This window comes from Podarcis liolepis (assembly GCF_965112155.1).
Source record: "Podarcis liolepis genome assembly, chromosome: 2".
Classification (NCBI taxonomy): domain Eukaryota; kingdom Metazoa; phylum Chordata; class Lepidosauria; order Squamata; family Lacertidae; genus Podarcis; species Podarcis liolepis.
Genome location: NC_139555.1, coordinates 5,888,449 through 5,908,454, shown reverse-complemented (window position 1 = coordinate 5,908,454; position 20,006 = coordinate 5,888,449). Strand labels below are relative to the sequence as shown.

At 43.4% G+C, this 20,006-nt stretch overlaps 1 protein-coding gene across 1 annotated transcript in view; it reads right to left on the bottom strand.

Moving 5' to 3' along the window:
* ADCY6 (adenylate cyclase 6) overlaps positions 1 to 20,006 on the bottom strand; it is a 934,310-nt gene that overhangs the window by 580,027 nt on the left and 334,277 nt on the right. The window lies entirely within an intron of this gene.

The window sequence follows — 20,006 nt, the reverse complement described above, 5'->3', positions numbered from 1 at the left end:
ATCCTCGGGACGGGGTGAGCTCCCGTTGCTCAGTCCCTGCTCTTGCCAACCTAGCAGTTCGAAAGCACATCAAAGTGCAAGTAGATAAATAGGTACCACTCCGGCGGGAAGGTAAACGGCGTTTCTGTGCACTGCTCTGGTTTGCCAGAAGCGGCTTAGTCATGCTGGCCACATGACCCAGAAGCAATATGCAGGCCAATAAAGCGAGATGAGCGCCACAACCCCCGAGTCAGCCACGACTGAACCTAATTGTCAGGGGTCCCTTTACCTTTACTTTACAATATCTACACAGAATTAAATACTGGTGTTTAAAGAGACTTACTCCCAAGTAAGTAGGTCCAGGATGGCAATATAGGCTTTGGTTTAGGGTTGGCATTTGGGAAAAACAGGGTTCTTGTACCTTAAGACAAATTCCACACATTAAGCCATTTCTAGTATGGAAATACAATTGTGGGAGAATCTTCACCATGGCTGTTCTCTTAATTTTGTATTATGCCTTGCCCCTCCCATGCAGCAGCCATTTTGTAACTGGCTCCCACTTGGTGAAAGGCAAACCATACCAAGACTCTTGGTGGGATTGGATCTGCATATGTCTAATAGTCTACATCAGAGTTGGTGTGTATTTTCCCATACTTCGAACTTGATATGTAGCGTTTTTGCCCAAAAGGTTGTGGTTGCTGGCACAGCCCTTTTTAAGTGTCTGAAGTTAAGAACACAAGCATATTGAGTCTGGGTGCATCTTATAATCTTGAAATATAATCTTCGCAGCTAGGGCATCGGCTGGTGCTTCCTAGCATCTGTTAATCAAAATAATGCTGTTTGAACATTGGAACTGTATTTTTCTGGCTGATTATTGCAAATAGACTTAACTTCCATATCTTATGAACCCATTAAAAGCCCTTTATCTTAGAAAGTGAATTCTGCTACTGAACTATGCACAAGACTGCATTATGTTCTGCAACCAAGGAATTGGATCTGGCAAAACACATTTAGCACTCTGGGAATATTTGCTTGATGTGAGGCATGGTTTGGGAACCCTTTTCAGATTCAGGCTGCATTGCCTTCTGGGGAATCTTCCCAGAGCATCATGCTAGTTGACCAGGGCTAGTTGACACATACCCATCCATTCCATTCTACCTTGTCTTCTGCTGCTTGTCGTCCTTGGCTCCACCCCACATGACAAGACATGTTTAAAAATGCTCATATTGGTGCCAATGCAAACGTTTTTAAAAGCCTAATTGCTATATGTAGGATGAGGGAGATGGCAAATTGTAGTGGGGAGGCACAGTGAGGGGAGAGTTAACCTTTATCTCACAAGCTGTGACTCCATGAAAATTCCACCTACCTGTACCAATAAATCTTCTAAAGTGCTTTCATGCACACCTATAGTGCTAATTACTGTGTGGGGTAGTAAAGCGGAGGTTTTTGGTTTTTTAATTCTTCAGTTTTTCTTCTACTTATTAGGTGGAGCACTTCATATTGTAAAACCTGATATTGGAAGCAGAATCATCAAAATATACAAAGCAATCAGACCTGTGTAATTTGCGATTTCAGATTTTTTAAAATGGAAGGTATATTCTGATCCTGTTGTATGGTGAAATATTGCATCTTTAAGCCGTTCTGTAATCGTAAGAGAACATTGGTGTATGCTGAGAGAAAGCGCTTTGAATTTATCATCCCTAGTAGCTAATACTCCGTTTTTGGGTAGATACCAACTTAATCAACACTCCAGCAGGCAGTGGACAGACGGTTAAAGCTGCAAAAATTAAAATACTTTTTACTATCCCAACAGAAAGCCCTTTGGCATACAAGAGAGAGCATGAACTGGTTTTAATGCAGACTCAAGAATTCGGCTACAAGATAGATGTCTTATTTAGAGGTAATAGCAACCCAAACTGGCTAAGCAGGAAGGAGCAAGTGGGCTGGGGTACGGCTGACAAATCATGCTTGCTTCATTCCTCTCCTGCTGTGCTGCCAGGAGCTAACCCATGGCTTGGCCGAGCAATATGTATGAAACCAGGCTTGAAGTTTCTCTTTCCCCAACAAATCCCAAGTGATAAGCCAATAACAAACCCTTGGTTATAGTTCATGGAGAGTGAGGCAAGTTGTGACCCTGTGTTTGATTACATGTAACGCTAAGCCAAAGGTAAAGGTAAACGTACCCCTGCCGGTACGGGCCAGTCTTGACAGACTCTAGGGTTGTGCGCCCATCTCACTCAAGAGGCCGGGGGCCAGCGCTGTCCGGAGACACTTCCGGGTCACATGGCCAGCGTGACAAAGCTGCATCTGGCAAGCCAGCGCAGCACACGGAAACGCCGTTTACCTTCCCGCCGGTAAGCGGTCCCTATTTATCTACTTGCACCCGGGGGTGCTTTCGAACTGCTAGGTTGGCAGGCGCTGGGACCGAGCAACAGGAGCGCACCCCGCCGCAGGGATTCGAACCGCCGACCTTTCGATCGGCAAGCCCTAGGCGCTGAGATTTTTACCCAGAGCGCCACCCGCGTCCCAAACGCTAAGCCAAACCATGTCTTAATTCCCAGTAATGTAGCAGCAGCAGCAGCATGAATTGGGAGAAGTGACATGGCTATGATTTTCTAACTGCACTATTATTTTATTAATTAAATTTCTATACCACCATTCATCCAGCGATTACATGGCGGTTTACAATATGAAAGCACAATAATACATACTACAAGAACAATATCCCCCCACATCTTTATTTATTAAATACGGTATTTGTGAAGTCTTTCTGATTTTGCTTAGACGTAGGGCGTAGCTTTGCTGATGTATCTGGCCACTACTTTTTCAGATTGCAGGTGGAGGCTCCCATTGTTAAAATCTTATACACATGCACCTCTGCATAGAAAGCTAGAATGGCAGGTGGAAGACTAGGCTAGAGAACACTTTCCTGCTCTCTTGCTTTCAGTATTAGGTGAGTGGTGTACAGAGGCACTTTTGACATAGCACCTAAACAAAGACCACTGAGTAAGCTTACTGGTCATGGAATAAGAGGAGAGATCTTCTTGTGGATTGGTAACTGGCTAAGAAACGAGAATGGGAATAAATGGACAGTTCTCCCAATGGATGGACGTACAAAATTGGGTAAAGTGATGCATAGTGGGGCCAAACAATTCAATTTTGCATACATGCTCATGAGTCTGAAGTGGTGGTGACTGACCAGGAATGGGTTCGTAGTGCATAGTTAAATGAAGATGTTGACCCAGTGTGCGGCTGCTGCGAAAATGTGAATTCCATGCTAGGAATCACTAGGAAAAGAACCGAAAATAAAACTGCCAATATCATAATGCCATTATATGGATCTATGATGTATTCCAAGTGCAGTTACTGTAGACTCCTCACCTCAAAAACAATGTAGAGCTGGAAAAAGGCAACCAAAAGGATAAAGCAAATCCCTCCAAGGAAAGGTTGCAACATTATCAGTTAGAGAAAAGGCGAGTAAGAGGAGACATGATAGAAGGGTCTAAAATGGGTCAAAGGAGGTTCTTCTCCCTCTCTCAGAACACTAGAACTCGAGGCATCCAATGAAACTGAATGTTGCAAGATTCCAGAGACCAAAAAAATCAGAAAATACTTCACACAGTATAGTCAAACTGGATGTTTGTCCCCTTTAGGGGCAGATAGACAACAGAAGTGGCAAATAGATTAAAATTGCTTTAAAAAGCTTGGCTCTGAGGACCTCATGTGTAAGTCACCTGTAATGATGGGACAGTGTAACGTAAAAGGTAAAGGACCCCTGGATGGTTAAGACCAGTCAAAGGTGGCTATGGGGTTGCGGCGCTCATTTCGTTTTTCAGGCCAAGGGAGCTGGCATTTGTCCACAGACAGGTCATGTGGCCAGCAGGACTAAACTGCTGGCACAACGGAACACCGTGACTATCCAATGCTAGTCCTACTCAAAGTAGCCCCATTGGAATTAATAGACATGACTAGCATTTTAAAATTTCCTGCTTTTTCACCATGTAGGTCTCAAAGCATTTTACAGGAATAGAATAATATGCAAAATTTAAAACAAAAAATTGGGTCCATTAATTCTAATGGACTTACCAGATGCTAGCAGGAGTAGCATTGTATGCAACCCATGGTGTGCCAAAAGCTTTGGTATCTCCTGCAAACTCTTAATATAGTGGTGCCCCATAAGACGAATGCCTCGCAAGACGGAAAACCCGCTAGACAAAAGGGTTTTCTGTTTTTGAGTTGCTTCGCAAGACGATTTTCCCTATGGGCTTGCTTTGCAAGACGAAAACGTCTTGCGAGTGTTCCGATTTTTTTCCTCTCCCCCCCCCCTTTTTCTAAGCCGCTAAGCCGCTTAATAGCTTAAGCCGCTAAGCCGCTAATAGCTTAAGCCGCTAATCCGCTAAGCCTTTAATAGCCGCTAAACCGCTAATAGCGCTAAGCCGCTAATAGGGTTGCTTCGCAAGCCGAAAAAACCGCTAGACGAAGAGACTCGTGGAACGGATTACGGTAATTTCGTCTTGCGAGGCACCACTGTACCTAGCCATTTTAGTGAAATCTTCCAGATATCTGGAACTCTGCTAGATAATAGATCATTCTGAGCAGAGACTGCGACGATAGGCTTTCACAAATGAAAATATACTGGTTGGGGAGCAAAGCACAGAGATATTGTGTGTGTGTGTGTGTGTGTGTGTGTGTGTGTGTGTGTGTGGACTGGCAACTAATGCGATAGAGTAGCTATTTTTGTAATCCACACTTCAACAAGCCTACCTTTTAACTCCAAGACATACGCCGGCTACTCTTACCTCAAAGTGTTTGTTACCTCTCCAACAACACGTCTGTCCATGATAACTTGCCCCTTGGTTTTCATGGCAGACAATGTAGTCATTTGCATGACTCAAGGTAATGCAAAACACTCACCTAAGCCCTGCCAAGGCCTGATGACACAATCTACGCAAGTCATTACTTTGGAGAAGAAATCTGTGAAGGAAGAATACGGTAGGTTGTCTTCCTACTACCCTCCATTGTTTCAGCTAACCTATTGCCAATTGTTGTTGCTTTACTTCCAGTGCTGAACCAGCTCTGCATCTGGATGTAGTGAGACCTCAGAAAGTGAAAGCCAATAGTTCTCAAACTTTTTCTCTGGGCCACACTGATTTTTTTAATGATAAGAAATATATTGGGGGGGGGGGGACTCCTAGCAGTGCTTAATTTAGAACACAGAACACAGCTATTTTATAATATGACCATGAGGCATCCAGAAAGTATAAAACAATGTAGGTACATAAGGACACGAATCATTCCTAAATATAGTTTGGATATTTCTTTGATTGTCATTGAATCTTCCCACTACACTTGCCATCCTCTCCTTTTGCCACAGCCTTTGAGAACCACCGGCCTTCAACAATCGGCAAGACTTCCAAGTTTGGGAACTGAGCGCCACATTATTGGTCCATGGCTTTTGTAAAAAAGCGCTCGTACCAATAACAGTTAATTGTAATCAAAATAAATATTAAAAAATAATAAAAATGTACAGTAGCACCTTAGAGACCATCTAAGTTTGTTCTTGGTATAAGCTTTTGTGGGTGATGATGGTCATATTAGTTGCTTCAGCTGATAAGATTATTGAGGGCAAATGTTCTGATAACAGTGTTACCAATGTGGTCGTCATAAAAGGAGATTGTCACCTGTCACAAATGACCGTCTCTTCTATCATTACAAGTGAAGGTTGTACTGAGAAGCACTTTAAAAGGGACAAGTATCCCATACCCATTTCTGAATAAACTTCTTTAAAAGTAGAATCTTTCTTAATTGCTTGCACTGTAACTTGTTCAACATTACTTTGCCCAACATGCTGGTCAGTTGAAAAAGAGGGAAGTAGTAAGTACAGTGGTACTTCAGGTTACATACGCTTCAGGTTGCAGACTCCGCCAACCCAGAAATAGTACCTCTGGTTAAGAACTTTGCTTCAGGGTGAGAACAGAAATCGTGTGGCAGTGGAGCGGCAGCAGCTGGAGGCCCCATTAGCTAAAGTGGTGCTTCAGGTTAAGAACAGTTTCAGGTTAAGAACGGACCTCCAGAACGAATTAAGTACTTAACCCGAGGTACCACTGTACAGGGCTCATTTTAGGATCTATGCAATAAAAAGCTATTGGAGCAAATACATTTCGAAACTGCAGCCGACCTGGAAGCCACTAGGGGGCAATCCGTACAATCGTTTGAGCCGGGCTTTATTAATCATTTTTCTTTCTTTCCGTATTTGTGCCTTATTTATTTGTATGGATTTTGTTGCAAAACCACCCAACAGCAGTATATAAGTACTGTAAATTAATGGTACAAATAACACAAGTTGTGGTTTTTGGACAATATTTGAATGATTGCTTCTCCAAATGAAAAGAAAAAACACCTTTGCACATACAAAAGCCAAGCAGCAGGAATAAGCACTCTAGCCTAACCTGCCATGCTGGATTTTTTAAAAAATGTGTGTAGGAATCCTTTTATTGGGGTTTAGCCCTGCAAGTCCCTACCTGCAGACTGAAGTGCTACTTTCAACAAGACACAGGCATGCTTCCTAACTGAGAATGTCTCTCCCAGATTTCAAGAACAGTTGGCAACTCCTAACACTGGAGGGCAGAACTGTTGTTTAAGAAACTGTTCAGCAGAAACAGAAGAACCCCACAGCCGTCTTGAAGACTAGGGTATAGCAAGGCCTGAGTTTTCATGGACTCAAATCCACTTGATGTAGATGAAGTGTCCCCAAGTCCACAAAAGCTTGTCATTTGATCCTCTTTATATATATAGTTTTAATTCAGTTTTCAGTTTTACATCTCAAATTAAACATCTTTCATTATACCACACATTCAATGACTTCCCTCCTTCCCCTTCCATGGTTCATTTAATTTATCCACCATTCCTACATATTTTATTATAACCATCTAATTCAGTTCTCTTATCTTACATCGCTTCCACATTTATTATACTGTTGAATTTACTTTAATACTGTCAGCGTTTTCAGCTGTGCACAATTATTTTTCCACTTTTTACATACCTGATCTTGCTCTCTTCTATTCGTTAGACCAGCTAACTCCGCATATTCATGTTACGTTGCCAATCCTCCTTACCTGGGACCTCTCTCACTTTCCATTTTTGGAAAGTTTTCGGACTTTGATTTGCCATTTGGGGATGTGATTCTATAACATCCACCTGTACTTAATGTGACATAGTATATTGTGGAAATAACTTATAGAATCATAGAATCATAGAGTTGGAAGAGACCACAAGGGCCATCGAGTCCAACCCCCTGCCAAGCAGGAAACACCATCAGAGCACTCCTGACATATGGTTGTCAAGCCTCTGCTTAAAGACCTCCAAAGTAGGAGACTCCACCACACTCCTTGGCAGCAAATTCCACTGTCGAACAGCTCTTACTGTCAGGAAGTTCTTCCTAATGTTTAGGCGGAATCTTCTTTCTTGTAGTTTGGATCCATTGCTCCGTGTCTGCTTCTCTGGAGCAGCAGAAAACAACCTTTCTCCCTCCTCTATGTGACATCCTTTTATATATTTGAACATGGCTATCATATCACCCCTTAACCTCCTCTTCTCCAGGCTAAACATGCCCAGCTCCCTTAGCCGTTCCTCATAAGGCATCGTTTCCAGGCCTTTGACCATTTTGGTTGCCCTCCTCTGGACACGTTCCAGTTTGTCAGTGTCCTTCTTGAATTGTGGTGCCCAGAACTGGGAGTGCCTGACCTCAGATGAACCCACCACATTAAAGATGCATCTTGGTTGCTAGGGGAAAATGAAAGGCATGCTTCCAAGACTATTAAAGACTGCTAGAAAATAAGAGAGAAGCAAGACACGGGTGTGGCATCCAGACAGGCTATTCTTCACTTGCTTTGGGTGAAAGCAAATGCAACATAACAGTGGGTTGCAGCAGGTTCTTCGACCATCATTTAAACAGCATATTACTTTTTACAAATACACTTTCATTCGTCACCTTATGAAAAACACACACACTTTAAATTACACATGCAAACATGTGCGGGGGGGGGGGGGGAGCATGTGCTGGTGATGCCACAGGCACTATTTAATAAGGACTCTCCACAGCTGGTTTTCCTTGACTCAAGCAGCATCACATTGAAGACTTCCAGAACCAGTTTGTTTTGATTTTCCTTTAAAGGCCCTGCCAAGTTCTGTATTGAATTTGGTGAGTGTTTTCCAACAGACCACACTGCTCTTCGAATGCAGTAACCGTGTTTCTCCAAGTTTATACTATTACAGTGATATACTCCCTTTTCTCCAAGGGCTTAATGTGACATGCAAGGCTCCCCCACCACATCTATTTTATCCTCCAGCAACCTTGAAGGGCACGATAAGGCTGAGAGTGACCGGCCGAAGGTCAACCAGTGGCTTTTATGGGAATCCGGGTTCTTGCAGTCCTAGTCTGATGTGCTAACCATGGCACATATACCACACTAGCTCTGCTACTGAAAACATTGTGCAGCCTCTGCCCTGAACATTTTACAATCAGTATGTTTGAACGTATTGCGGAAAAGGAAGGGATTAGTAATGCACTAAGGCTAAGCAACTTGCCTCTCTCACGAAGGAGGTGTGTGTGAGAGAGTGAAAGGCGGAAACTGAACCCAAATCGCCTTCACCATACACACAAAAATCCCGTCATCTCCTGCTTGGTTTCTCATGCCTGCAACCCCACAATTCCTATTCATGAACCTGTCATCTGCACATGTGCAACAACGGTCTCAAATGGACACCCCTCAACTTAACTGCAAAGGGAACACAGCTTGCCTTTTCAAATCGGATGGATCCTGGCTTGAGGGGAAATGCACCACGCTGAAGCATTTCTCAAGAAGTTACAGGATAGATATGGATTGTGGCAAACGTCTTGTGTAGTTGGCATCAAACACCAGTAGTGAGAATGCCCTGAAGTCAGAGTAAAGAGTCATGTGTAAACAGCCTCAAACAAACACCAAAGATGTTGCAGTAAAGTGATATCACTATGAAGGGTACTTTGGAAAGATCTATATACTGGAGAATTTCATTTATTAAGGACAACCAATCTGAGTTTCTTTTTTAGGCAGCTGAGTTCTATATATCCTTATTTCAAATATGTTTGATGACACCTTGAGCATTTCTTTTCACAATGGAAAGGCAGGTATACATATTTAATAGCAGCAATGCATAGTTCTCCAAAGCCACATCTGGAAAATGCTTGATGTTTTTTAATCATTCCTCAGCGATTACTGCAGTTGTCAGGTTGGGTTACCAGCTGAGATCAGAGCCAGAGTTAAGGTGGTGCAGGCAGTTCCTCCTCACAGGGTGCCAAGCCAAGGGAGCACTAATAATAATAATGGACAGTGAAGACTAGTTGAATTCAACTATGTGGTGTGGCACTCCTTTGTCTGCTGACAGCTTTTCAGGGTCATGTGGCCAGCATTACTAAACTGCTTCTGGCACACAGAACACCATGACAAGTGTCAGAGTGCATGGAAATGCCGTTTACCTTCCTGCTGCAGAGGTACCTATTTATCTACTTGCACTGGTATGCTTTCAAACTGCTAGGTTGGCAGGAGCTAGGACAGAGCAATGGGAGCTCACCCTGTTGCACGAATTCAAACTGCCAACCTTACAATCGGCAAGCCCAAGAGGCTCGATGGTTTAGACCACAGTGCCACCTACATCCCTAATCATCATCATCATCATCAATAATAATAATACCACCACCTATATTTATATGGGTACCAACTGAGATGTTTTAAAAAGCAACCGCACCAAATAAAAATTGGGAGGGCACCAAATTTTGTCCTTGCTCAGGGTGCCATATTACTAAAGTCTGCCCCGGCTGAGATGGAGGGAAGGGAATAGCTTAGCCTTTAACAAAAGTGTGATCTGGAGAGATCAGTAGGAGACATTTTCATAGCATAGAGACCAACATTTTCACCTGCTGTTTTCTGTGCATTATTAAGCTGCTGCAGGTAGAGCAGGTTGAAAAGTTGGCAGGACAACCATGGAGGTGTTATCAGACTCCAGGCAAGTGCTTTGTAATACAGTTTAGTCTGGGGACAGTCCCTCTTGTCCGGTTTATCGGAAGCCCCATATTACAAGCTTATGTTGGCAGGATACACAGAGGCTCCAGTGAAATCAGATCCCAAACATATGCTGCAGTAAATTTTAATTAGAGAGATTTGGGACACAAAAGGGCTCTCTGCAGGCTTTTGCAAGCATCGCAAGGGAAAAAGTTCATGTTAAACAGTAACAGCTGCAATACACCAAGACGATGTGTAGAGAATCAAGCAACGTGACAGTTCCAGTGGTCACATTTGAACTTCTGTGCAAATACTGAATTGGGAGCTCACCAATGTCAGCCTTCCTAATATTCGTGAACTTAAAAAAAGAGGGGGTATGTCATTTCCCAATAATGTCCAGTTCTAACCAGTAGCTAATTATAAAACAGCCAGTTAGCTGGGGAGGAAATGGGGAAATGTCCTGGTACGCTTCTGTGCTACGATAGTTTATGCCAAAATTGTGTATTTGCTAGCCTTTAATGTGTGGCAAGACTCTTTGTTGCTTTTGACTTAGCACAATTGTCCCTCTGGAATTTGTTTGGTGATAGAATCAAAGAACCATAGAGTTGGAAGAGACCCCAAGGGTGATCTTGTCCAGCCCCCTGCGATGCAGGAATTTGTTTTCCCAATGCATATATGATGTCTCAAGGGGTGTTCAGTGAGCAGAAATAGCTGAGCTGTATAGCAATGAAAGGTGTATTGTTTTTCACTTGCACATGTGTAGAGACAGTGCAGTATAGTGCTTAGAGTGTCGGACGAGGATCTGGGGGACGAGGGCTGAATTCCCCACTCGGTTATGAGTGTATTGAAGTAATCTTAAAGATGCAAAAACTAGGCCAGAAAATAATCCCCAACATTGACTTAAAAGTGATGCATTTTTAATAAAGCGGGGGCTTATTTTCCTTCTATCTGTAACATTCTGCTACGTAATGTTTTGGAGCTCTTGTTCTCTAATGGTTAAGGTAGGAATGGCTGTTTTTATTTTGGAAATGAGAAGCACATGATTTCGGCAACAATAACTTGAAGGGAACAGAAAGTTCACATGGCAGAAATTGACAGTGTTTTCCAAACCACAAGTCCCAGGGGATTTCCTCCCCCCCCCCGCCTGTTCTTTCAGTCACCTCTTCTATGAATCTCCTCTGATAGCTTGTAGGTTTTCAAATATTTCTTAAAAGTTTTTCCACATTTGTCGAAATATAGACTTTTATATGTCTAGCCACTAGTCTAAGGGCTCCTGTGCTTTTAACAAGGGCACGGCAGGAGGCAATTCAAACTACCAATGCTTTCTCCTGTTATAGAACTATAATGGGGGGGTCAACACCTGCTGAATGTCTGCCTGCAGCTTTTAAAGGCCAGAAAACAGGTAACATTCAGCTGCGGCTGTCAACTTTTCAACTCACAGCTGCAACTGTGGCTTGTGGGGAATCTTAGGCCCAGAAGCCAAACCTGTCCTCAAGTCTTCTTTGCCTGGGCATACCTCTCACCAAACCTTCTCCACACCTTCCATAAGTACTTTTACCTGTACAAAATGTGTCCTTGAACTACAATAACACATCTTGCTATCCTGGATGGAAGACAAAGTGCATATATGTGTGGGCTATAGAAACCTGTGAATTTTGTATGGCTGGAAAGTAGCTTACAGTCACATCCATTGTGCTTCTCTTTTACTTCTGGCCACACCCACCTTTGCCTCTGGCCACACACACACCATGGAAAGTTTCTTGTAAAATAATGCAATCCTCAGGCTTGGGAAAAAAACCTTTGCCACTCCTGATCTACAAGAAGTAAGGGTTCATCCACACTTCCACTGCTTTTCCCAGGGAATCCCGCTGTTTACTGCTGAATCAGAACAATCATCAGTCAAGTTTTCTGCAGATTGACATTTATTCAATCTGGGAGCCAGTGTGGTGTAGTGGTTAGGAGTGGTAGTCTCGTAATCTGGGGAACCGGGTTCGCGTCTCCGCTCCTCCACATGCAGCTGCTGCGTGACCTTGGACCAGTCACACTTCTTTGAAGTCTCTCAGCCCCACTCACCTCACAGAGTGTTTGTTGTGGGGGAGGAAGGGAAAGGAGAATGTTAGCTGCTCTGAGACTCCTTAAAGGGAGTGAAAGGCGGGATATCAAATCCAAACTCTTCTTCTTCTTCTTCTATTCTGATTCAGCAGTAAACAGCAGGTTTTTCTGGGGAAAGCAGAGGGACTGAAGAAGCACCTCTTGGACGTGTGCCTAGAAATCTCAGGACAAATGGCAGAAATTGCACAACAAAGGGATGCGTGGATGAGCCCTAACTGGTGGTCATAGAATCATAGAATCATAGAATGATAGAGTTGGAAGAGACCACAAGGGCCATCGAGTCCAACCCCCTGCCAAGCAGGAAACACCATCAGAGCACTCCTGACATATGGTTGTCAAGCCTCTGCTTAAAGACCTCCAAAAAAGGAGACTCCACCACACTCTTTGGCAGCAAATTCCACTGTCAAACAGCTCTTACTGTCAGGAAGTTCTTCCTAAGGTTTAGGTGGAATCTTCTTTCTTGTAGTTTGGATCCATTGCTCCGTGTCCGCTTCTCTGGAGCAGCAGAAAACAACCTTTCTCCCTCCTCTATGTGACATCCTTTTATATATATTTGAACATGGCTATCATATCACCCCTTAACCTCCTCTTCTCCAGGCTAAACATGCCCAGCTCCCTTAGCCGTTCCTAATAAGGCATCGTTTCCAGGCCTTTGACCATTTTGGTTGCCCTCCTCTGGACACTTCAAGAAGTGTCCTTCTTGAACTTTGGTGCCCAGAACTGGACACAGTACTCCAGGTGAGGTCTGACCAGAGCAGAATACAGTGGCACTATTACTTCCCTTGATCTAGATGCTATACTCCTATTGATGCAGCCCAGAATTGCATTGGCTTTTTTTATTTATTTTGCCATGTCATAAAAACCTTCACATGCTAATTTCAGCAGAACAAGTCTGCAGCCACAGAGGCTGGTTGAAAATTTCACAACTCTAATGTTTTAGAAATGGGTTGGAAGGTGGGAAGCAGAGAGGCATGGAGAATAACTGGGAGTTGGTTGTGTGATGCTACCCACTCCCTTGTAAATAGAACTGCAGTTGCGGTACATTCTCTTTTAACTTTTGGGCCTTAGAAAATTTGGCTTAGATGATGATGAAAAATATTTGTGTATTTCTCCCCTTTATCATATTCAGGGCTAGAAACTTGCTTGATCCTCAGAGCTTTGAAAAGCTGTCAAATTGACAGGATTGTGGTCATGCAATTGTCCAGCTACATTGGCTGCAGATGTACAGCATGATTCTTGGTAAAGGGAACAATAATTGCCACATGTCACAAGAGAAACTTCGGGAATCCTTCTTGCAAAATGCCTGTTGGTGAGTCTGCATTCCCAGAACGCACTGCAAATGGGGGTGAACCAGATCTAGCTGGTGTTCTGTTAGGTGAGGAAAAAATCGTGGTGGCCATTCTAGGAGGATTGTATCCCTTGGAAGTGTAGAAGATCAAAGCAGCAAATCTATCGTGAGAAGGTTGGTGAGAAACTCTGTGAGAAGATCAACAACACTGCAGAAGTGATTAATTGACATGAATGCCCGCCTAAGGTGCCCACCCAGGCTGAGGAAAATAATCTATTTGTGATGGGCTGGAGAGTTGTCCAGCCCTACCTATACAGGATTTTTTACCGGATCACTGACACATTTGGAACCTCTGTCACTACCACCATGCAGCACCTCATCAAGGATACCCTGGTACACTGATGTCTGTGAATCTGGAGACCTGATGTTATTGAGGCAACGTAAGCAACCAGCTTTCTGTCCTCACTAAGCTCCAAAGTACCAAATCCATCTTTCTTCTCATAAAACCTAGGAGTCACAAAAGATGGTAGACCCTCCTTTAGTGGAAAGTCCAGTTTTTCTCCTCCTCCGTAAGTGTTGGACCAGTAAATAAAGGGAGAGTGATGTTTTAGTGGCCATTAGGGCTAGAAAGCTGACAATTCTTCTCCGGGTCGGATTTATCTGAGCCAGAGGAGAATCTGAGAGCTTGAAAGCACCCATCTCTCCTTTGAGTCAGGCTTTTATGAGACTCATCTGAGTCAGAGCTTGTTTCCCTGGCATCTCAAGCAGAGAAATCGCATGGCAATATGTACCACAGCTGGAAGAGAATTCTTATCTTGACATCACTTAAGCCCTCCCCGTCTGTCGCTGACCCTCAGCCACAATCCTGCTCAGTGAGCACTTACATGCTTCAGCCAGCTCAGCTGCGAGAAGGAGGCTGCTGGAGCCTTAAGAAGAACAACTGTGCCAGAAGAGGCCCTCTGCAATCTCCTTCCCACCCAGCTCAGAGATGATGAATACCACGTTCTCCAGCAAGGACACTTACCCTCCTGGGGAAACTGCTCCCACAGTGGACTCTCTCATCACCTCCTGCTGCACCCTAGTGACGGGGGCGTGGGTGCCGGGGATCTCGGTGGCCACAGATGTCCAGAAGAACCAGCATGTGGCAAGGATGGTACAAATTGCTGTCCTTTGTGTCCTCTGTCTGACTGTCATCTTCGGGGTGTTTTTCTTAGGCTGTAACCTGCTGATCAAGTCGGAGAGCATGATCAACATGCTGATGAAAGACAGGAGAGCCTCCAGGGAAGTTGAGGTGGTTATCATTGACACTTAACAATGGAAGCGGACAAGGGGGGAGAATTTCACCAGCCTTTGGGAGTTCAAGGATGTTTTGCGGAGTTGGCTGTTAGATCCTTAAGTTGCTACTCTTTAATGGATGCAAGAAAATGAGGTGACAGGATGGAAGTGGATTCACACAGAGAAGGGTGTGCTTGTCCAAGACGTTATTTGGAAATCTGTGTTCTTCCTAGTTATTTTTTTCTCTCCCCTTTGGGTGGATTTTCCTACACAGAGACTTCATAGAGCCTGTCTGGGTTTCAAAAGCTGTACAAAAAGCCCAGACCGAGGGCAAAGGAACTGCAGTTTTGTGCCGAAATCTTCATGGAATGGGCTCATCAGTACGTTTTTGTGATCAATGTTAAAGCCTGCACCTGAGTTGAGACTGAGTCTCTTTGCTGCTATTGCAATTCTGGTTTGTCTTGAGGAAGAAGTGCAGCCACACCCCGGGAGAAAGAGAGAAGAGAGAGAGAGAACACCCGCAGAGACACTTGAAATGAATCCAGATCATTTGAACTCTGCCAAATTGGCTGCATGTCAGAATTACCCCCATTCGTAACCTAAAATGGCCAATAAGCATGGTCATCCGTCTGCCGAGAGACCCATGGTTGCTATAAGCTATTTCATTGTTGTTAAATGTCGTGTAAACCCAGTGAGGCTGTGTAGCAGCGCTGACAGTGATGGGTTGTTTATTGTGTCCTTTCCAAACCTATTAAATAGGCACAGAAATGGTCCTGGTTTCTGTTCAGTCTCGACTCGCATCCATGCTCCTTCTGCAGGTCCTGGATACTCAAGTTCAAAATGAGAAAGGCTCAGTGACGAAGCGTGTGACTATGTGAGGTACAAAGCAGTCGCCAACAAAGGTATTTTGGGGTAAGAAATGAATTTTGGCCTGAGGTTACTGAGAACTGCGTTGACAATATTTAGAGTACACGCCTTACTTGTAAAGTACAGAGCTTCCCCCAGAGAATCCTGGAAACTGTAGTTTACCCCTCACAGAGCTACAATGCCTAGCCCTCTCAACAAACTACAGTTCCCAGGATTCTTTCTGGGTGTGTTTGCAGCATCAGTTACAAAGAAGCCACTTGATCAGGGTCCTTGAAGGGTAAAATGGATCCTGATGGACGTTTAAAGGGTGGGTTAGATCAGACTCAATTATTTCTCTTGAAAAGAAATATCATGGTTTGGGTTTGGGGTTTTAGTTCCACCCAAAAAGAAGTGGGTTGGCATCCCATTCCACCCTACCTTACTTCAAGCACTGAAAAGGGTACCAAATGTTATTAGAAAGACAGTTTGGCTTTATTCCTTGTTGCCAAAGAAAATGTAAAAATAATTTTGCACCTGTCCTAAGTACCATGTGCTTGGGGGGGGGGGGATGACATAATTTGCAATGCGTTGAAGTTAGCTCAAGAGAAGGGATCCTTATTTATGGCGGACATTCTCGTTACACTTTCTTCTCTGATAAGGAGGCTTTCCAGATTGGGGGGTGGGCTCAGTGCCAGATTTACGTATAAGCTAAACAAGCTATAGCTTAGGGCCCCACTCTCTTGGGGGGGGCACAAAAATTAAAGCAAAAAACAACTGGATGCACATTTCCAAAATATAAGAGAAAAAACAAATAAAATAAAACCTACATACAGCGAGTGTTTTGTGTTGTGTAGGCTCCTATGATGTAAGTAATGGGCGGGGTGCCCACTATGGTGATATTGATATTATATAAAAATGCATCATATTAACTACAATTGCATTGTACAGGTTATAACACTTAATTTCATATTAATAAAGCTATTTATAATTATTAGTAGTTTGCATCATATATTTACACCTATTATTATTGCATGTTATAGCAAGTTTCTAGAGACTAGATTATGAGTCTTTGTAAATTGTGTTTCTAAAGGAATTTTTTGTTTTTGCCAAATGCCAATGTGTTTGAATTGTTTCGTTATGAATAAAAAATCATTTTAAGTTAGAGCTTAATAATTATTTCACTATTAATATACTTCTTAATTGTATTTCACTATTAATATAACGGTACTTCTTCTTAATTGTATTTCAGTTCACGTATTTTGTTCTGTGCAAATGGCTTTAGATAGCTATTAGGTCTATAAATAACCATACAGCATATATTCAACACAAAAAACAGTGACAATTTGTTGTTGACACAGGACAGCTGGACATATAAAGGGTCCCATTACTTTCAGTAGCTTAGGGCCTCATCAAACCTAAATCTGGCCCTGGGTGGGCTACAGACAAACCACATTTTGTACAACTGACTAACTGCTAATAGTTCACGATTGTTGGTTGATATTTCATCAGTGAAAGCTCATGTCAGGAGAAGGACTCCTGAGAGCTGTCATCACTCCCCACATTTGGAGATAGATTCCCCTTCAGGTCTTGCTGAAGGTGACAGTCACCAAGCTGCAAGGAGCAGACTGTGGGACAACAATACGTAGCTACTAGTAAGAGAATGAGAAAGAGGGAGATGAAAATTTCTTCGGGAGATGATAAGCCTTGGGGAGGAGAGATGTCAGGATTGGCTACCTGCTATTCCTATTTCCTTCCCTATACTCAGCATAGCTGCTGTTGCTCCACACACCTTCTGATAATGTTTACCTAAACAAAATGGACTTGCAGTCAGTAGATCAAGAGATTCTTAATCTTGGGGTTGTGGGTTTGAGACCCAAATTGGGCAAAAGGTTCCTGCACTGCAGGGGGTTGGACAAGAAGAGTGTTGATGTCCTTTCCAAGACTAAAATTCTATGAAGACCACCAACATGATTCTCAGTGTGCAACTGTTTCTTTCAAAGGGAATGTCAGAATGCAAGTGAAAATAGAATGTCAGGCTTTAGGAAGAAATCTGTTGGAAAAGCTGGAGCAATGGATTTTGCTTTTCCATTCCTGCTTTAAGGCTGCGTACACAGGTAGCCTTCGCAATGCACAGAGGTTGTTTTTGCACACTGCACTTTTGTAGAAAGTGGTTTGTAAGTGTACACAGCATCCCATGATGATGTCATCTAAAGCAGTAGCTACTTTCCATGTTGTCTGTACACAGGAAGGTATCTTATCATGCGAGTGTGCAATGCTGTTCTCTAACTCACAGACCCCAATTAGTGCTTCCACATATCTTTTCAAAATTAAAATTATTTTTCACAGTCTTTTGAAAGAGGGGGGCTGGGAACAGTTGTGCTGCTGTATATACAAAGGATATACAGAGAGGATCACTATACACAGTAAACAGTATGCAGCAGAGGCGGCTAAGTTACTGTACTGCTTCTTGTTTTGCTTATTTCATGCATAGGCAAAGCAAGCAGAAGAGGTGCCAGCAGTGCCAGCAGGTGAGAAGGTGCCCTGTGTGCACAGGTTTGTAACAAGAGCTTGAGAAGTACAGTGGTACCTTGGTTTACGGACTTAATCCATTCTGGAAGTCTGTTCTTGAACCCAAACTGTTCTTAAACCGAGGCGTGCTTTCCCTAATGAGGCCTCCCAGCACCAGTGTCCTTCCACCGTTTGGATTCCATTCTTAGACCGAGGTAAAGTTCTCAAACCAAGACACTATTTCTGGTTTTGCGGAGTTTGTAAACCAAATCGTTCTTAAACCGAGATACCACTGTACATTCTTGGCACAAAACCGTTCCAGTAGAATGGGCTTTAGATGGACAAATTATGTGGGACAGGAATGACGTGGGGATGACGTTGTGTGTACAGCACCCCCCAAAGGCTCCTGAATGTACATTACGACATAGTGTGTACACACCCTGTCCGTTCCATTTGCAGGAGGAAGCTTGCTTTTCTTCCAGACTGGTGGTGTGTTGGGCACTCAGTTTCCAGCAGGGATTTTATGAGATAGTATCTCTGGCCAGTAATAGCACTAAGAGGTTGTAATCAGTTTGACAATAACAGTACATGCAAGACCATATATTGCAAAGATATTCGTCAGCGCTTTAAACTGTTAGGCATTAATCAGAAGAAGAACTGCAGATAAGATTCCCCTCTCTCAGGGAAGATTTTTGTCGCTTGAGAATACTTCTTGCATGTCCTAAATGTTGATTAATAATTGAAATAGAGAAGAAGGGGAATTTTGACAGACACAACATTTTTCGTTTGGATCAAGGGGATCAAAGTTTAATGGGCCCACAGAGACTAAAACTAGTCAAGAAAGCTGCCAATTCTGGCATTGGAGGGGTTTGGACTAGTTGATCCTCAGGGTGCCTTCTAACACTAGGATTCTAAGATTCTGGTGAAAGCAGCAAACCCGGGTTGTCAATTTTTGCAAGTAGCCATTGCAGCTCTGCCTTGATGAGTAGAAGCTTCCTCCTTTCTCTTTCCCAAAGCCTAGTTCAGGCATAGGCAAACTCAGCCCTCTAGATATTTTAGGACTACAGCTCCCATGATCCCTGACCCCTGGTCCTGTTAGCTAGGGATAATGGGAGTTGTAGTCCCAAAACATCTGGCGGGCCGAGTTTGCCTATGCCTGGCCTAGTTAGTGCTTTCCCAGCTTTGGAAAGGAGGTGGGAGGGCTCTAGGGCCCTACCAGAGCCTTGTGCCTTCTTCCCAAAGTCCAAAGCCTTGCTTCCACCAAAATATAGTGGATCCCACCGCTGTATCCCAACTGCGGCAGATCCCACCTATGTACATACTCCATAATATATATTTTCAACAATCACAGGTTATATTTTGGTTCTTGTGTGAAGGAAAAATTAAATACTTGGGAGACTCAGGCAGAAGTTGAACAAATAAGAAAGATTTGTTTAACAGAACAAAGCGGGTAAAACAGGAGAAAATGAAAAGTTGAATCGCTCAGTTATATATGCTTATTCAGGAAAGAGTTGCAGTGCCTTTGATGAGTCTAACCCCTGAGGTCTAGAAACTTGTGGCATGTGCACATTAGCTTAGAACACAGTGAGGTGATTTCCCTCCCCGTGCATTTCAAGTTGTGCTTAACATTGCTTTACATACCAGAACTTGACTTGATTCCTTGCATGTTATCTGATGTGTTTTCCTACACCTGCAACCACCCCCTCTCCTGAACTCCAATGAAGCCATCACCTGCACATGTGTTACCAGTGGTGCATGTGCAATGGGTGTCTAAAATATACACACTTCAGCTTAATGAAGACTCGGAAGCCAGCTTGAGGGAAAGCACATGCATCAGCAGTATTTCTCAAGAGACTGCAGGATGCTGATGGATTGTGGCTCACAGCTTCAAACACCAGAGTCTTTGTGGGAGTGGGAGTGCGCTGGAGACGGAGCAAATGTTTACCCAGCCTTAGTCTCTT